The sequence below is a fragment of the Crinia signifera genome, chromosome 5 (genome assembly GCF_055691185.1).
Source record: "Crinia signifera chromosome 5, ASM5569118v1, whole genome shotgun sequence".
In the NCBI taxonomy this organism is placed as follows: Eukaryota; Metazoa; Chordata; class Amphibia; order Anura; family Myobatrachidae; genus Crinia; species Crinia signifera.
In genome coordinates this window covers 215,797,864-215,818,649 of record NC_139221.1, presented here as the reverse complement: position 1 = coordinate 215,818,649, position 20,786 = coordinate 215,797,864, and positions in this window count along the sequence as shown.

Here is a 20,786-nt window from a genome sequence, read left to right as displayed (position 1 = left end):
CTCACACAAAGCAGCTCTATAAATTCAGACCTAATTAGAGTTGGTTTGTTTGGGTGAGTTATAATTGGCAAAGTTCAAATTTACTTATAAGTAAATAAATTAGAGCAGATTTGTAATAAATATTTAAAATTATTTCTAACTTTAAAATGCACAATATACTTTGATTTGTCAAAATAGCTCATTTACTGTACATGTTATATTTAAATGCACAAATCACACCCTATCACGTTTGAAACCAGCTAGAACAAGGTAGCTTAGTAAATTTTACCCTATATGGTAAAATGGACTTAGCACTCATTTATGGTCAAATTGAACAAATAATTGTATAATGTGCACCTACAGCTATACGGTAACGGGGCATTACGATTTGTCATAGCCCAGTAAGGTTTTTAAAGTCTACTGAACTGTTTTATTACTAGTACTTTTGCATTATTCTTTCAAAGAGAAGTGAGTCGCTGTCCCTTGGTTTTTTAAGATGCAAACAAAATAAAAGAAAGAAAAAAGGTAACAGCATGCGTTCTTCAAAGCTTTTACCCATTGGGGTTAGATTACTGCACATTTCTGAAAAAGTCAGAAACTTACTTTAGAAGTTCAAAGAGACTGGAAAATGAAACATATCTTGCTGGTAGCTTTCTAAAGGTGACGGTTCTCCCGGAGGAACATGACTAAAGGTAAAGACCTTATTATTCTGTACACTTGTTTTCAGTTCTATACTGGAAGGGAATCGGTACATCTGTCAGAATGAACTTAGGTCTACAGTCATTAGGTCGACCCCATTAGGTCGAATGGCAGGAAGGTCGACCTGATTTAAGGTCGACATGGGCCAAGGTCGACATGACTTACGGTCGAATTTGCATAAAGGTCGACATGAGGAAGGTCGACTGGTCATAAGGTCGACATGGGTTTTTCACTGTTTTTTATCTGAATGTCGACACAGTCGACATGGACACAGTTGGCAATGAGAATCGGACCCTCGCTTCGCTCGCGATGCTTCGGGCACGGTGGCTCGCTTCGCTCGCCACAGCTTTAATAACCTCCTCCACGCCCTAGTGGATGGTAGGGCATGAAATACCACCTGTCGGCACATGTCAGCTCAAAAAACCCCATGTCGACCTTATGACCAGTCGACCTTCCTCATGTCGACCTTTATGCAAATTCGACCTTAAGTCATGTCGACCTTGGCCCATGTCGACCTAAAGTCAGGTCGACCTTCCTGCCAGTCGACCTAGTGGGGTCGACCTAATGACTGTAGACCTAAGTTCATTCTAATAGTCTAACTTCCAGTGGGAAGCGGTCATCTATGTACAGAGTGACTTGAGATTTGAACTATTACAAAAAGCCCAAAACATACACAAATGTAACACTGAAGTGTATTAATAACATTCTCTTGGTCTTCTCCTTAATGCTACCTTGAAAACAGTGGCAGGGTTAGCAGAGCCAGCAACATAATTCTTAGGGCCCCATACACTAATATCTCTGGGGGTCCCTCACCCCATCAAATGCTATCAACCCCCTCTCATGCTGGAACATAAACTGGACACACTCCCTCACTCCTGCACTATATCACACTGACCCTTACCCTGCGGCTTACGTTCTAATATACCAACCCTGCTCTATATCACACTGACGCACTCCTGCACCCTGCGGCCTACACTCTCTCATCTTGGGGCCTGCATTCTATCACACTGATGTGCTTTCTCACCCTGTGGCCTGGGCTCTATTGCACTGTCAAGTTTGAATTTGATGCCCCTTCGCCATGACAGAGCCAATCAACTCTACAGCAACAGCAGAAGCAGGTGCCCTGCAAAGCTCCATTGTAAGAGCATCAGTCACACATGAATCCCACTGTGAACCACACAGGTGTTGATGTACATGAAGGTGCCCCTTAACGGCTTGGAACTCGGAGGCAGGTGACTCCATTGCCTCTGGGAGTTATGCCCCTGGCCAGAAAAGGAATTGGTGTGCTCTCCCCCATACTCAAAATAGGGCCAGTGCACACCTAAAAATGTAGGGGCATGGCTTCACAGGAAGGGGGCGTGGCCACATTACAGTCCCAATTCACATTACACCACACAGTAGTGTCTGTTATTCAAATTACACCACACTGTGCTACTTGTACACATTGTGCAAGGTAGAGCTCCTTAAGCAAATTGCAGCAGCTAGAGCCCCTTAGACATAATGCGCCAGGTAGAGCCCATATACAGTATATATATATATATATATATATATATATATATATATATATATATACACATTTTCCTAATTCCCTTGGGAAAGAAAAGGATATTTACTTTTATGGGAGGTTACGGTAAGGCTGCTACAAGGGGGTAGAGAGAGATGGTTAGGATGCTATAGAGTCCCTGTTCGATTCTCCATAATGGAATGCTGTTTTTTTGACCACCGGCATATCGTATGTATCCTGCAAGACAAATCATTGCCGCAGGCAGGGCTGGATTAAGGTTTGCAAGAGAAGAGTGCAAGGCACCAAAACAGGGAGGGCTCCTATACCAACTAGAACACTGGCCCACCACCAACCGAGCCCATCAAATTAATTTACTCAAGATAAATGTACATCTTGGACTGGAGCTGAAATGTTCGAAGGGCATAATATGTGTTGGTGCTAGCGATGTGAATCTGGAAAAAAACTACCTTGATAAAGTGACATGAATTTGGGGGGAGGGGGGGGGGGGTGAGTCGGGACAGAGTGGTGAGACTGAGTGTATATACCCACCGTGCAGGATAAGGTTCTGGTGTCGGTGGGATGGGAGCAGCAGCTAGAGAAAGGGTAGGGTTAAATAGTGGGAGAGGTGGCAGGGGCATATTGAGATGTTGCTGCAAAGGCACCAACCAAAAGTGGAGCGTGGAGTAGTGGGCAGACCATGGTGACTGCATATGGACTGACCAGAGGGTCTCTTACAAGACAGTAATGTATGTATGTATGTATGTATGTATGTATGTATGTATGTATGTATGTATGTATGCAATTGTACAGCCACAAGGAAGCGGATGTGCAATTCCATGTAATTAAAATTCAAATGCAGCAGAGGCATCTGTAGGAGATAGACACCTTCTGTTTGCATTTGTGCTTCGCCTGCTTTTAGGCAATGGTCAGCTTGGGAAAGCTGCAGCCTACTCAGGCTGGACATCAGATTGGGACACCCTGGTCCAGTAAAACTCCACTCCCCAAATGCTACACCATACCAATCATGCTGAGGCTGACAGGGGGCAGCGAGCAATATCGCAAGACCTGTTCGTAACGAGTCTTGAGCATGCACATCAGTGTATGTGCAAATATGAATTAGGCCCTGTGTGCATAGTCCTATGCCTGTCAGTCACACAGATTTTATTTTTCTGTATGTCTCATGCCAAGAAATAGCTTTGTGTGCTAATGTTCTGGCTAGCAATGAATCCAAGTCAAGATTTAAGGGCTCAGAAAACTACAAGGGTTAGGAAGGATGCCTTAATCAGTCAAATCCGCTTTAGGATTACATCTAATGGTAAGGAGAGCTCAAAATAACAACAGCTCTGAGATAGCCTAGTTTGAAATGAGAGATGAGAACTGGTGAATGTGAATGAAATGAAATAAAAAAATTCAATAAGCAATTGTATATTACAGTCTATAGTCTGAGGGTTTGCGGTCTCCTGAGTTACTCAGTAACAAACACATAGAAAACCAAACTCAGAGTTCAGTCATTATGGATGTGACTTTCCACTGCTACTAAAACCCAGGTTATTGCTGTGATATCCGGTAGCAGCTAAGTGGAAGCAGCTCACTAAAAATATAATCTGTATCCAGTAACCCGGGAATGCAACCCGGGTAGCGAGTGTGCAGTGTAAACCTCACTGACGTGGGAATAGTCCACGTCAGAGCCGCAATGTGAAAAGGCCTGTCCTACGACAAACTCGGATTGAAACAGAGTTCCGAATTCCGGGTTGGGTCCTAAGACTTTGGTAGAAAATGGGTATACCTTGTAGCATTTCACACATGTCCAGCTCTTATTAAACAAGAATATTACTTCATTTAAGCCTGGGGTGGGAGCGGAGTTCTGTGGCCCTGCCCTCTCCCAACTCAGTGAAACCGTTCCGCAGCCTTGTATGACGTTTTAGAGTAAATCTTATTAGACAATTACCTCCTTCCAAATGCAGTCATTGTATCCAACCACTTATCCCAAATAGAATTACTGCTCATGATTACTAAAAGGGCAAGTGGAACACTTGCCCAAGGGCACCACATAACGGGGTTGAACAATTTAATTGGTACCACTGCCACACAGCACCTGCAACCCTTGTAGCTCTGTAGAGCAATTGTTCTGTTTACACACTGTAGCCACTATAAAAGCACAACCTGTAATCCTGGAAGAGCGTTCTACAATTATTACTCTTATTGCATTGGCTGAGGGCTCGAGTGCCCCCTATCTATCTGGACAGAGGGTCCACTGACAAAGTTTCTGGGACTGCTTTTTATAATGCTCCTTTCTCTAGGTCACTATACTCTTGCTTACCCTCCATCGATGGAGATTCAGCCCTTGGATTGGACCACCAAAGGGCAGCCCTTTATTTATCACCTATAAATCGGCTCTTAAAATGTTTTAGGTACTCTTTACCTAGAACGGCGCCCGCGATTGGCATCGCGGGCATCGGGGGTAAAAAATCGCGGGCCATCGCATGCACATAAAAAACGGGTGTGACGCGATGCCCGCGATTTTCCCATAGGGATCAATGTTAAAAGTCAGATTGGACGTGATTTTAGTGTTAAATGCCTCAATGCCCGCGATTTATACATAGGAAACAATGTTAAATGGGCCACAGAGCCCTAATAGTCCCCCTGAAGTCTTAAATAGCCCCCACAATTTTTAACGCCACCCCACGATCAACGTGAACCCGAAGCGTGGCGAGCGCAGCGAGCCCACGAGGGGCGGCGGTACGCGTCCTCCGACCATTTCATACCCCCACTATCCACGTCGGCGTGGAGTTGAGAATAGAATAGTGTGGCGAGCGCAGCGAGCCACCGAGCCCGAAGCGTGGCGAGCGCAGCGCGCCCCGCGAGGGGACGCGCATACCTGTGAAGCCTGCGAAGGGACGCGTTTACCTGTGAAGGTATCCGCGTCCCCTCGCGGGGCTCGCTACGCTTCGGGCTCGGTGGCTCGCTGCGCTCGCCACACTATTCTATTCTCAACTCCACGCCGATGTGGATAGTGGGGGTATGAAAAGGTCGGAGGACGCGTACCGCCGCCGCTCGCCACGCTTCGGGTTCACGTTGATCGTGGGGTGGCGTTAAAAATTGTGGGGGCCATTTAAGACTTCAGGGGGACTATTAGGGCTCTGTGGCCCATTTAACATTGTTTCCTATGTATAAATCGCGGGAATTGAGGCATTTAACACTAAAATCGCGTCCAATCTGACTTTTAACATTGATCCCTATGGGAAATCGCGGGCATCGCATCGTACCCGTTTTTTAGTGCATACGATGGTCGCGATGGGCGCCGTTCTAGGTAAAGAGTACCATTTTTTATTATGATGTGAACGGGATACTGCTTCTCTATAACTGCATTTGCAGACATGTCTGTCCTGAGCAATTGAAGCATGCAATACTCTTTCCAAATAGTATTGGTATAGGATGACACAGATACAGATTGGTGCTGGCTCTGCTTTAAGTGTCTTTTATGGCAAGCCGCATCTGCAGCTTTGTGCTAATGCGAGTAAAATATCATCAGTGGTGCACAAGTATGTGTCTGAGGACCTCATTCAATTCAGACCTCTTCGTTAGCCTGTGTATGTTCGCACTTTTATATTGGCCGGAGATGGCCGAATTTGGTGCGGGCGCTGATGTCATGTGACAACAGCCCCGAGCAGGCATTGACACACCTTCATTCGCAGAAGAACGGACAGTGTTTTTACATAAAACACTGGGCATTCCCTTGCTTTTTCACCGTGAATGGGTGTGGAGGAGCCCCAAATGCATTTCTTGCCCCAGGGCCTACAATGCTGTTAAGATAACTCTGCATAGGGTCAGATGTATCAAGCTTCAAAAAGTGATAATGTGGAGTGATCAACAACCAGCCGATCAGAGATGTATTGTGAGAATTTGGCCAAAAACCTCCTTCCGACAGTAAGAGCATTGAAAATGGAATGTGGCTGGGTCTTCCAGCATGACAATGACCCCAAACACACCACCCGGGCAACTAAGGAGTGGCTCCGTAAGAAGCATTTCAAGTCTCCAGACCTCAACCCAATCGAAAAGCTGTGGAGGAGTTGAAAGTCCGTATTACCTGGCAACAGCCCCAAAACATGACAGATCTAGAGAAGATCTGCATGGAAGAGTGGGCCAAAATAGCGACTACAGTGTGTGAAAACTGGTCAAGAACTACAGGAAACGTTTGACCTCTGTAATTGGCAACCGAGGTTATATTACAAAGTATTGAGTTTAACTTTTTAATTGTCCAAATAGTTTTTTCTGCATGAATATACAAATTGTTTAAAAATCATACAATGTGATTTCCTCCTTTTTTCCCCCACATTCAGCCTCTCACAGTTGAAGTGTACCTACTGTATGATGAAAATTACAGACCTCTCATAATTTTAAGTGAGTCAGCTTGCACTGTACAACCAGTTCCTACCTGTCATTTTTCAAACCCAGCCTGTAACATGGCAGTTAGGAGCTAATTGACTGGCTGTTTATCACTCTCCATTTTATCACTTTTTAAAGCTTTGATACTGTACATCTGGCCAATATACTAATTTTTTTCCCCACGGATTATGATCTTTTATAATGAGTGTCACAGAAAATAAGCCGGTTACCCTAATTATTGACAGATGTGTCACAGTGAATGGAACCCACTAATTCACTACATAAAATGACTATTTTTGGACTAACACAGACATTGATTGAGTGTTCTACTCCCATCTAGTGCTAGTGGTGGGAAATGCAGCACATTCACATTTAAACTCTTAAACTGGGTACACACTGTCGACATGGACACTGAAACATAGCACCGCCTCCCCTCGCATGGCTCACTACGCTCGGCACACTATTTTGTTCTCCCACCACACACTAGTGGATAGTAGGGCATGAAATACCGCCTGTCGGTACGTCGGCTCAAAAAAATGTGAAAAACCCCATGTCTACCTTTTGACTGTCGCTCTAACCCACGTCGACCTAATGACCCGGTTGACATAACCCTTGTTGACCTAGACTCATGTCGACCTTCCTGCATGTCGACCTAGACTCATGTTGACCTAAATGCATGTCGACCTAATGGTGTCAACCTAATGACTCTCGACCATCATGCTTGTGACCCAATGACCGTATCTCGTGCTGCTGGAGAACGATATAGTGCATACACTCCTACCAATAGGTGATGACATCCCCCTCCCCCACTCTGTACATGCAGTTGCTGATGAAATTGGGCCTGATTCTGGTTGACTCGGTAATCTGCGAAAGTTACAGAGTCCCAGAGCCGAAAAATGACCCCCCGCAGCCGTATCCACTTACAACCATGCGAGGGGATGTGTTCTGTAAACACATACCTTCGCATGTGCCCGCAGCAGGAGAAATCATTCGATGGTCGGCGACCATAGAATGTTTTCTCCTGGGCTCACAAATATAAGTCAGTGGAGACTGACTTATATTTGCGGGCTCCGGGATGAAGACAGGGTGGGCGGCTGATGTCCGACCCCTGGCACCACATGTCATGCCTGTATTTACATGGCAACACGCAGCGTTTGCATGGGGACGCCCATGAAACACTAGGCATTCCCATGTTGGAGTGCCACCACCACCCAGGGATGGATTTGTGCCTAGGCCCGTGAGGCACCGGCCTCAGGGCGGCACCAATTAAGGGCGGCAGGCAGGCTGACATTCTGTTAAATGGCACAGCGGGTCGGCAGCGGCGAGTGACGAGCGCCGCAGACATGAATTATCCTATGTCGGCGGCAGCGCCGCTCGTCACCCGCCACTGCCCACCCACTCTGCCATGCACATTACATCACCGCTTAGTGGCTGGGTCCGACGGTCCCCCTGAGCGTCCGGAAATGGCTCAGGCTCATTGCTGCCGGCTCCCGCCCATTGGCTACTCCACACACACAGTCTATTGGCTGCTGTGTATCCAGCAGCTGAGCTGAGCGGTGCGCAGATCCTCCCTGCGCTCAGTCAGTCACAGTGTGTGAGCCGGAGAGAGACTGACGGAGACACTGTGCTAATCACTGTACTAATAAGTGCCTCCCTCCGGGTCCTCCGTACAGTGAGCAGCCCAGAGTGCTTAAAAAAATATTAAGGTGGGCTACAGTTACATTTTTATGAAATATATAAATAACAATATATATACATTTATGATTACATTAAAATAGGGGGATGGGGGGGGGGGGGCAAAAAATGTTGTGCCTAGGGGCAGCCTGGCCCCTAAATTCGCCCCTGCCACCACCCCACGTCATCCCCCCACCCCGTGCGAGCGCCACACCAACAATGCTGGTCGGCGAAGTTTACCGCACAGAAGCCCTGCACATGCGCATATCAGGGGACCGATCAAATAAGAATCAGGGCCATTGTCAGATTGAGCTGCATGTACAGAAGACAGGGGGGTCGCTAATGATTTGTGGGAGTGTGCCTAGTTAATGATATTGAGCATACACACTGACCGCTGTTCACGATGTATCGTTAACAATATCAGTATCATGAATATCACTAACAATATATCACCCAGTGTGTACACAGCATTACAGTCTCAAACTATTGTTATTGCACATAATTAATAAGACCGTACAGGGTATTTATTTTGTTGGTGGCAAAATTGACCCAACTAATCTATGGAAGGCTTGTGTCTCCTATTTTATTCCCTTATACGTTATAGTGGCTTACATTTATTGCTTTGTAAGGTGCCACAAAGCTCCACATAGACAGACAGTTGGTAAATGATGCAAAATACAAATCAGAATGGAAAGAGTACATAGCAGCTTGATGAGAACTCTATCACTGCCTGGTCTCTACATAATGATGTAGTCCAGGCCTGGCCAACCTGTGGCTCTCCAGATGTTGTCAAACTACAAATCCCATCATGCCTTGCCACAGTTTTGCTATAAGGGAGTGTTAAAACTGTGGCAAGGCATGCTGGGATTTGTAGTTTCGCAACATCTGGAGAGCCACAGGTTGGTCTGTACTGATGTAGTCCATGAAATAGAATTATGAATATATGCAAAGTTGTGAAATTGTCTTTAACTGTGCTGTATGATCAACCATACAGGGGGGGGGGGGGAAGGGGGGGGGGGGGGGGCTCGCAGTGGTGCAACAGGTGCACTGTAACAAGCCCGCAGGGTACTAAACAGTTACCTGTGCCACTGTCCACATGCACATGCAACATAGGGCCTTATTCTAGTTCAATCTTTCTGACAAAATCCTTATTAGATGGACAAAACCATGTGCACTGCAGGGGGCAGATGTTACTTGTGCAGAGAGAATTAGATTTTGGTGGGGTTTTACTTCAAAGTGAGATCTATATTGCAGTGTAAAAATAAAGCAGCCAGTATTTAACCTGCACAGAAACAAAATAACTCACCCAAATCTAATTCTCTCTGCACATTTTACATCTGCAGTGCACATGGTTTTGTCCATCTAAGAAGGATTTTGTCAGAAAGAGTGAACTAGAATAAGGCCCATATTAACAAAGGCCATTATATCTAGCCAAAACATAACCCATCAGCATCATCATGGAAACGATAGGTATAATAAGTGCAACACAAATAGTGAGCATTAACAATTTTACATTGCAATTTGCTCTAAATTTGGGGAGGGGGTGGACATATACAATAGTACTGTTCTAATAACATTTCTGTGCTTAGGTGATATTTAATATGAAAGATGTGTAAAGCTGCCAGAAAGGCTGTGGATCTATAAAGCTGGAAAAAAAAATATTTTCTGTAAAGATGTCTGGTTCACTGTGACCTTTATTTATTATGTTATTGCTTATCTAACTCATGTCTAGCTTCACGTATTATCTTTCATTACCGTTCCAGTAGAAATGATGACATTATGGTTATCATAAGACCTTTCCATTTTCACCACTAGAAATTGCTAAATCCGATGATCCACTTGCCGGTAGGCACAACCAGGGTATCTTTTGTACAATTACAAAATAGGACTCATTAAATATTTCATACAGAACTTATGAAATTGGTTTTTGAGCCCAAGAAGTTTTGGTCTTTTAAATACAATATTCTGTAAAGAATACTGAGAAGTATTGTACATCTTTAGAAAATGTAAGTAGTTTATTCCAACCTAGCTACTATACGGAACAGCGGCCTAGGGATTAGACAGATAAAAGATAACAAATCTCCGTTCTAAAATACGTATATGGACTAAGTTGCCACTAACATTAACTGGTCGGGTTAACCTAGTCCAAATGGTTTTCCAGCCCAAACTATCGTATGTTCTACAACAGTCCCCAGCTTCCCCATGCCCAACTTCTCTCACAAACCTGCCCTACTCTTTCCCCCTTAAATGTACTCCTCAGTGCAGGTACTAGCTTTACCAATGTCCCCTTAGTTAGACAAGCAATCTTGATTTGGAAACAGGTCCATCTCTTGATGGGTGGGCGGGGCTGGGACCCTGAAACTTCACTACACAATCATCTTTGCTTACCTGAATTAGCTCAACTACAAGTTACAGAAGTCTGGGCAAAATGGGGCATCTCCTCGCTAGGCGACATATACATGAATGATGTCCTTAAAACCTTTCAATCCCTGCAAGCTGAATTTTCTCCCCTGCAAGATGGAAGTCTCCCTGCCTGCCCCAGAATGTATGTGGGGGGGTAGGTGGGCTCCCAGGGACCCAGGCAGCACAAGCTGCCCCCCCCCCCCCCGGAGAGCTAACAGGGGGCCGTGTAGGGAGCCGCTTGCACTGCTCCCGATTGTGCATATGTAATGATCGGGAGCAGTGAATATATGAATATCTAAGGAGCAGCTCTCGGCCCCCTGCTGGCTGTTATGTGTAAAAAAAAAAAATGTTTTAATCAAATATATATTCACTAGGTCAGAGGTTCCCAAACTTTCTTGAGTCACGGCACCCTAGAGTATCAGAATATTTTTCAGGGCACCCCTAGGCCAAAGTTTGTTACCAAGAATAATAAAAAAAAATTTAAATGAAAAAAGTTGTGCTTAAATGTCATCCTTAGGTCCAGTTATGTGGTGAGGAACACAATTTTCTTCTGTTTCCCCACATATTTTATAACTGTAAGCCCCAAGCACTGATTTTGCCTGTTTCATTGGCCATAAATAATTTTAATTGGTTCTGGACCACCAATAGGAGGCACCCCTGCAAGTGCTCCGAGGCACCCCAGGGAGCCTAGGCACACAGTTTGGGATCCACTGCACGGAGGCGTAACTAGAACTTTGAGGGCCCCATAGCAAAATTTTTAAGGGGCCCCTCAAATCAGGTTTCCATTAGAGTGGGTATGGCTCAATGACATATGACTGCATGCTGGCTAGTGTCGCAAATGAGTCATGGTATTAGTAAAAACAGAGAGAGGGACAGCACTGATATGGAGACAGACTGAGAGGCAGCAGGGATGTAGAGACAGACTGAGACAGTGGGGAGCATGGAGGCGGGTGCAGAGGGGGCATGGAGACGGGTGAAGAGGGGGCTATGGAGACAGATGCAGAGAGCATATAGACAGAAACCGAGGGGGCATGGCGACAGGCACAGAGATGGCATGGAGACAGTCACAGAGATGGCATGGAGACAGGCGCAGAGATGGAATGTAGACAAGCATAGGGGGTATGGAGACAGGCAGAGGGGAGCATGGAGACAGGCAGAGGGGGGTATGGAGACAGGCAGAGGGGGGTATGGAGTCAAGCATTAAGCATGGGGGGACGGACAGAATCATCAGGAGCTGGGAGGCCCTGGATGAGTAGAGGGACTTGCAGCATGCTTCTGCTGCACTTTGAGGAAGAGCCAACATTGCGAAGGGGAAATGGCAGTGAGCTGTGTGTTAATTAAATCTAGTAAACTATACTCCTGCTGCTGTAAGGTTTAGACCACAAACATCCCGCCTTCTTGCCTCTGCTGGCCATCTCCCCCGAAACCCGATGTGCGGTGTAGAAGGGGGCTGAGTGTGGACTGTGTTGTTAACTCACCGGTACTGCCGCTGCAGATCTCACTTGGAGGAGGACGCGAGGAGTCACTGGGAAAGTGGGAATGGATAGTTGAGAGCTACCGCCGGTCTCGCGAGATGATGATGACATCATCATCATCTCCCAACACTCTCCACAATAGGCAGCTCCGGACGGAGCAAGGTACACAGGATACCACACGTGGGGCAGGCAGTGGCATAGCTAAAGGGTGAGGGTGCAGGGGATAGCCTGCTGGGCTGCCGTGCCCCCTAAGCCCCCGGGCCCCATAGCAATTGCATCCCCTGCACCCTCTATAATTACGCCACTGCCACTGCACTAGGTGATTCATCACGCGCTACGGGCGCTCTTCACACCGTCGTAGTAGGCTACGCCCCATTAAAATGAGAGCACACTGTGATGCTAATGACACATTATGCCGCACACCTTGATGCCCATTACACCCCATACCATGATGCCCATTACACCGCACAATGTGATGTCCACAGTGCCAGATATGCCCCCACAGTGCCAGATATTCCGTCACAGAGCCAAATACACATATGGCCCCACAGTGGCAGATATGCCCCCACAGTGCCAGATATTCCGCCACAGTGCCAGATATTCCGCCACAGTGCCAAATACACATATACCTCCACAGTGCCAGATATGCCCCCACAGTGCCAGAGACACATATGCCCCCACAGTGCCAGACACATATGCCCCCACAGTGCCAGATATGCCCCCACAGTGGCAGACACATATTCCCCCACAGTGCCAGAGACACATATGCCCCCACAGTGCCAGAGACACATATGCCCCCACAGTGCCAGACACATATGCCCCCACAGTGGCAGATACTGCTGGGGGGGGGGGGAGATATGCCCCCACAGTGATAGATATTGCTGGGGGGAGCGTGGAGTGCCAGATATGCCCCCACAGTGGCAGATATTGCTGGGGGGAGGGGGGGGGAGATATGCCCCCACAGTGCTAGATATTGCTGGGGGGAGCGTGGAGGGGGGGAGAGCGCTTACCCAGTCCCTGTCTGCGGCCCGTGCTGGACCTCCTCCAGCCCTCCTGCGCTGGCCTCGGCTTCCAGAACACAGATGCGGCTACAGGAAGATGGCCGCCGGCCTCCTGCACTGAGGACATGTCCTCAGTGCAGGGGGCCGGCGGCCATTTTCCTGTAGCCGCGCCCGTGTTCTGCTTCTGGAAGCCGCGGCCAGCGCAGGAGGTCCAGCTCGGGCCGCAGACAGGGACTGGGTAAGCGTGCCAGGGGGCATATGGCACCCTGCCCCCCGGCCCAGCCCGACATTGGTCCACGCCCTGGAGTAGGCTCTGCCCGCGCCTGCCCCCTGCCGGACACGTTCCCCCGGCCTGCTGCCGTTGGCTAATTGGTCCTGACGCACTTCTTTCCATGACGTCGTGCTGTATGGCTATTTAGCTACATGTGTCAGCTGGGAGGGGGTGTGTGACCCCGCCCAGCGTTACGGACACAGTGTCCGGATGATTGACACATGTAGCCAAATATATGAGATGTGCTGTAAGCATGCCCCTTCACCTAATAAAATTCCTGATTTTTTTTACACCAAATTTTAAAAAAAACCCTTTATTTTAAAAGTTCACACTCCAGTTCACCATAAAGAAGATGGCGATTGCTACATGGTGACACACGACGAAAATCACTTAGAAAGCAATTCGCCATCTGATTATTGAATACACTCATGATGAATCACATTGAAAAACCACAGCGAATTGTAGTGACTATCAGACGGTGAACTGTCCGCCATTCACTGTTCGCCGTTGGCGAATATTGTACGTTGAATAGGGTGATTCCCTTTTTCAGTAAAAAGATTTACCTTAGAGCATTAAAATAGCACACATTCGCCGTAGAACATGGCTAATCATCCTCATTGAATACTGCCCACAGTATGCAACTCCCACTACATAGATCAGGGGTGTCCAAACTTTTTGCGACGAGTGCCAGATTTGGTGAAGTGTAAATGTGTGGGGGCCGTCCATTAAGCCTGACATTCTTTGGATCATTAATCACATCAGAATGGTCCTCCACTCTGCCCCATTCACTCTATGTCCCCCAGCCTGCCCCTTCACTGTATTTCCCCCAGCCTGCCCCTTCACTGTACTGTATTTCCCCCAGCCTGCACCCATTCACTGTATGTCCCCTATTCACTGTATGTTCCCCACTCTGCACCCATTCACTCTGTCCCCCAGCCTGCCCCCCTTCTCTTACTGTCCATCAGTGCCTCCATTCATTGTATGTCCTGACCCTCCTTCACTGTATGGCCCCCATTCACTGTATGTTTCCCAGCCCGTTGTGTGAGCCAGAGGAAGGAGAGGCAAAGCAGGAACTGCAAGGACAGGAGATGCTTGAGCTCCCACTGCTGCCCTCCTCCGCTCTGCATGTTATGGGAGCAAGCTTCCCCCTTGCTGCCCCCTCCCCAAACACTGCTGTCACTGTGATTGTGGAGTAGGGTGATATACAATTGCAGCAGCAGGGCTAGGACGCCAAACACATCTGACTGTGGCGGCCGGCACCTCCTCACTGCAGCAGACAGCAAGGTAAAGGCGTGCTCGCCGGGGCCCCACCTTTAGTGTCCTGTGCTGTGCTTCCCACATCTGATGCTATGCCCGCATCCAGCTGGAGGCTGCGGGCTGCTTGAAATGACAGCACGGGCCGCAATTGGCCCCCGGGCCTGACTTTGGGCATGCCTGACATAGATCCTCTCTACCAACAAATGGACACGATCGCCACTGACCACTGCTCCCACGTACTTAGTTTATAATAGATTTTATGCTGAGATTGTATATTCACTTTCTATGCCTTTTCACTGTCCCACATTGTCCTTTCCTCATGTACCATGATACCCCAAGTCATATCAATATGATGAAGTTTATCCTTCTTAGCATATTTATTGTTAACAGACACACTTGAGCATGTTTGTTATATATACACAAATCTTTATTTTTCTTTTGTTGCTTTATGTATAATCAAGTAAATTCCTATTTGGTTGCCCATAGCAATGTCCCATTTGAAACATAATTCCCATTATAGTAAATGTCTCCCTAGGTGGAATTCTAGAACAGGTGGCATAAAAACAGAAGTAGCTGATGGGGCAGTAGGCAATTCAGCACGATGTCACATAATACATGTGACATAGGCAAGCTATCATATAACCAGGCTTATCTGGAAAACATAGAATTGACAGCCAGCAGTAAGTGAACACACCCACAATTATGGTGTTCTAACAATACTTAACACTTGATTGGATATAAGGAGGTTTATACCTTTGTGTACAGGTGTCAGATCATATTCAGAGCATGTGTAAAGTTGTCAAGCTTAATATTAAAAGCACTGGTTCCCATTGATAAGATGACAGTCAATAGGCCGACCACTATTGGTGGACACATGAAAAAGACCAACATGCCACTGGTTAAAACAGGAAAAGGTCAACACAAGTTTTTTGTGATTTATTTTTTAAATGACTTGTTCTTACTTCACAATGCATGTCGGCATAGAGTGACATAATAGCGAAGCGAGCCATGCGAGGGGACGCGTTGTACTAAATGGGGCCATGTTGACATGTACATCAAAACTTGTGTTGAATTGTTGCTTGTCTGGACCTCAAAAAGAAATTCAGGTTTCTGCGTGTTAGCATCTTTTTTTAACAACTATCATCCTGAGTTTTAACTCTGTGACATGCAACCAAATGAAGACTCAACAGTATATATCTAAGGATTTCAGTAGATTTAATTAATTTACTGCGTTTCCAGATAGGATGTATATGTGTTCTATGGCACATATTATAAGGCCTTCACAGTACAGATCTACACAATGGCATTAGTGTACATATCAAAATAAGGCATTTGATCAATTAAAATGCATTCAAGTTCTTGGCTAATCGTATTTGTCAGAAGATCTGAAAATGCTTAAAAAACAGTAGCCCATAAATTGTTTTATAGAGTGTATTGTTCTACCAAATGCATTTTTTGGAGGCAACAGTGTAAAATACTGTATATTGCATTGACTACACATCCTGAGATACTGGCTGTTAACATTCACTCAAGTACTGGTAATAGAGAACAAGGTAATGAGCACCTATCAGCTAGTTCTCATCCATGGTTGCCTAGTATGCTGGAATTATTATTGTTAATGATATTCTTATTATCCTTTATGTATATGGAACTTTAAGGTTTCCACAGCACCAAAGAAAGTGCATACACAAATGGGCTTAGCAATAAATCAGTGACTTACAGTCCAGAGATCGTGCAATATTAAATAACTCTTTCCAAATGTGTCCAGAATTACTCTGCTGAGCACATATGGAAACATGGCCACACATATATCTTCCTTGGGGCTCTAAGGGGTAAATATACTACAATGGGAATTCTACTAAAGATGGGATCTTGCCTATAGCTAGCAGCTCCCTTTCCAATGCATAATCATGTACTTGAAGGGGTTTAAAGTAGCATCATTTGCCCAATAAAGACATGTCAGTTTTCAGGAGAATTTCTCTGAAAGGGTCAATAATGGAATAAATTATATAGGACATGTACTGAGAGGTGATGTATTTACGAGCGGGGTTTAAGAAATGGCCGATACAAGCAAAAATCACTTATTCTGACTTTTTACAAACTTGCATAAATCACTGAATGATTACTGCTACATACATTTTTCTGTAACCCCAAATGCTGAAAAGTCTTTTATTGGATGAAAAACACTTGCTTCCACTCCTTTTTCAGCCAATGGGGTAGCTGTATTAAGCCTGCTAAAGAGATAAAGTGGAAGGTGATAACACACCAACCAACGGTCATTTTTTTAAATAGCTAATTTGCTGGTGCGTTATCACCTTCTACTCTTCACCAGGCTTAATACATCTGCCTCATTAATAGAAGTACAAAAATCATCCACTTGACAATTTTGTTTGTAAACCTCTAGTATTTTCCTTATGGTCACTAGCAGCCTTCTATGTTGTCCCGCTGTCTCAGTGTTCACCGTTTGAGTTCCAGGGTGGTTTCCCCAGTTTTTCATGCACTTCCAATACAATCCCAGGTTGTATTGCGCAGAAAAGTTGTATAACCTCACTGCAAGCTGGCATTTCTAGAGCACACATTCATGAAAGTTTCATGAAACAAACTTACACCTAATTGGACTAAACCATAAATATTATATGATGAGGCAATTCTCCAGCATGAGCTTGCTTGTCATACTGTGTCTGGAGAACATTACTGAGGAGCTGGAAATAGTCATGCTTCTGTGACCTAGGCACTACTCTGATTTAACCTCCCATTGAGAAATAATGGAGTATAGCAATGTAGGACTTGGAAAAATGGAGTGTTTAACCTAGGAACAGGTAAATTCTAACATAATGGAAGTGTAATTTCCTCATAATAAAACTAGAAATAAATGGAAAACTTAGGCCAACGCTGAGTAGTGTAAAGCAAGCAATAGGTAATTATCTGAATTATTCATATGTAAATAATATAGATCAGTTTCTGTGTAATTGATTTCTTTAATATAAAGCACTGCTCCTAGTCATACTTAGTGCTTAACCCTAACACCAACAATTTGGAATATTTTATCCTATTAAGTGAAGGCAACTGGGAAGCTTATCCACTGAGCCACAAACACTTCACTAAGTGCATGCTGGGATTTCTCGCCTCATTAGGCTATTAGTTATATTGCTGAAACATTTCCTCGTAGCACTTTCATAAATCATTTACATACAATACATTACTCTTTAACATGTGTAAAAACGCATTACAAGTCAGCATGAAAGTGCAGTGCTGCTTGAAATAGGATCCTGACAAGGTAAACCTCAGGCCACTTCACCTTGAGACCAGTGATGGCCGAGCTTGTTATGCCAAGGCATCATTTTATTGGGTACTACTAGATTGTAAGCTCCTCAGAGCAGGGCTCTCTTCCCTCCTGTTGTCAAAGCCCGCTTCTCTTCACATTTCACTCACAGCTCTCACATACTCAGTGACCATCTCTGTCTGCAAATACTCATCTCCATCATTGGCCACAAGCCTCTAGTTGTATGTTGATTGAGTCCTCACTACTTATATTTAAGCTGTAATGTGCATTGAACTGTGGCGCTCTTCACCTGTACTCTAATTTTGTTATTTATTCAATGTAATACTGTTTTGTCTCCCTGTACTGTTCCTTTGTACGGCGCTGCAAAACACTTGTGGCGCCTTATAAATAAAATTATAATAATAATAATGATGTAGTGATAAGGGAGAAGTGATAAAGTGCCTGGTACTTTGTCACCGGCCAATCAGCTCCTGACTGTTAAATTACAGGCAAGGTTTAAAAAGGCACAGTCTGGTGATAAAGGCTGGTGATAAAGAACCAGGTACTTAAACACTTCTCCTATCTTATCACTGCTTCATACATCTAGCCCTCAGTGAGCTGTAGTGTACAGATGATGAGATGCGCCGAGAGAGACCCTTATTACCAGCTCTGCTACCAAAAGTAAATAGACAGACTGCAGTACAACAATAATGTAAAGACTAGTGGATGAAGTAAGCATTGACACCAAGATAAGATATATGCACATGTTTTGCCATTTGGTGGCATAAACTTGTTCACTTAAAATAAGGGTTGCAAACATATTCAACGTTCACATAAAAAAAAAAAAAGAGAGAGTGTAATCGTGTAGTACAAGCACCAGAAAACTCAAACTCCAGAACAAGTGCACTTATTTACAATATGTAAGGAACATTCTTATAGAAATATAACAATTGTGCGTGAGCAGTGTGGCTCTAAATAGAACTAAAAAATGTCACCATGTCTAAAGGCCCCCATACACTAGGGCGACTTGTCCTTAGGACAAGTCGCCCCCGACTTCCCCCTGAGCTTCCCCGGCTGCTCCCCGGGGGAGCTTGATTAGATTGGCACTTGATGTGCCATTTTTTACATGTGATAAATCGTCTCGATTTATCACATGTAAAAAACCCGGGGAGCGGGGGGGGGGGCCTGCTGGTGGGAGCAGGGGGGCTGGGGACGCTGCGGGGACACAGACGCTGCGGGGGACACAGACGGCATAGAGCCGGGCAGAGGGAGCCGGGAGCTGTCAGTGCTAGAAAAAAAAGCCTACTGTATACAATGAATGGGCAGCCTGTGATTGGCTGAGCGCTCTCTCAGCCAATTGCTGACTGGCTGAGAGAGCGCTCAGCCAATCACAGGCCGCCCATTCATTGTATGGGCTTTTTTTTTTTTTATTTAGTGCTTACAGCTCCCAGCTCCCCCCGCCCGGCTCTATGCCGCCTGTGTCCCTCGCAGCGTCCCCAGCCCCCCCTGCTCCCTCCACCGCCGCACTGCCCCACTAGGTCCCAAGTCGGGTGGTCGGACGTTCAGCAGGTCCGAACACCCGACGCAGATCCGATGCGCACGGGGGACCGCGCATCGGATCTGAGGGGACATCAAAACTAGCCGATTTTGGTCCGATTTAGGCCAGATCCGACTGATCTGGCCGAAATCGGACCAAAATCGGCTAGTGTATGGGGGCCTTAAGAGGTGTGTTCTTATTGCTAGCAGACAAACTGGGGGCACTTTTACATTGGTGTCTATGGCACAAGGACAAATCTCATTCATACTATATGAGCCTAATTCATGTTTTGGATTACACAGCCACAGGGAAGCGGTTGTAATCATAATTCAAAAGGCAGCAGTAGGCCTCCACAGCATTTGCAAGACCAGAGTGCTACGTCTGAGTATACAAAAAAATAGTAGCGCTATGTAAAGTAAAAGCAATATCACATTTATTATATAAAATGCACAGATAATTTTAAAATATGTTGGTTAATAAAACAAATGCACCAGCACCTATAGATATTAGTTGCCTGGGGGTAGGGTCCATTCCTATATATGTCGCCTGTTTCCGGAAAAGAAGGAATATCTCTTCAAATAAGGTATAGATGATATTTACCGCAGGTAGTCCCAAATGTGGTTCTTTAATCCTTACTTAGGATGGCATTGAAGCAAGTCCAACAGATGGTTTTTGAGGGTGTTTCCTCAGGACTCCATTTAAACGGTCTGTTTGAAGAGTGAAGCAATCCGGTGGCGGCTGGTCTGGATCCCAAAAGATGGTAGGTGGCAAGGTTATTTTAATAGCAAAAGAACATATATGCATGTGTGTAAGAAGCACACATATATATACAAAAACATATGAAATATAAAAATATAAAAAAATATACATATATATATAAAGAACATATAATATATAAAAAAATAGGGGGGGGGGGGGAAGGAAAGAAAAATGATATATATAATTGTATATAGAGAAATAAATATACATTTTTATATTTTTATATGTGGATAACGATAATCCTCCCGTTTTTTATATTATTTTCTATATTGTGAATCATGTATGCACAGGTGCACTCATTTACCAATAATGGGAGGGGTATATAAACCCCAAACAAACACCATGAGACTATCCTTTGATAAAGCTGCTCCTATATGCAGCGAAACGCGTCAGGCACCTTGCACCAGCTACCTATCGCCAGCCAATTTTGCCGACCTTGCCACCTACCATCTTTTGGGATCCAGACCAGCCGCCACCGGATTGCTTCACTCTTCAAACAGACCGTTTAAATGGAGTCCTGAGGAAACACCCTCAAAAACCATCTGTTGGACTTGCTTCAATGCCATCCTAAGTAAGGAT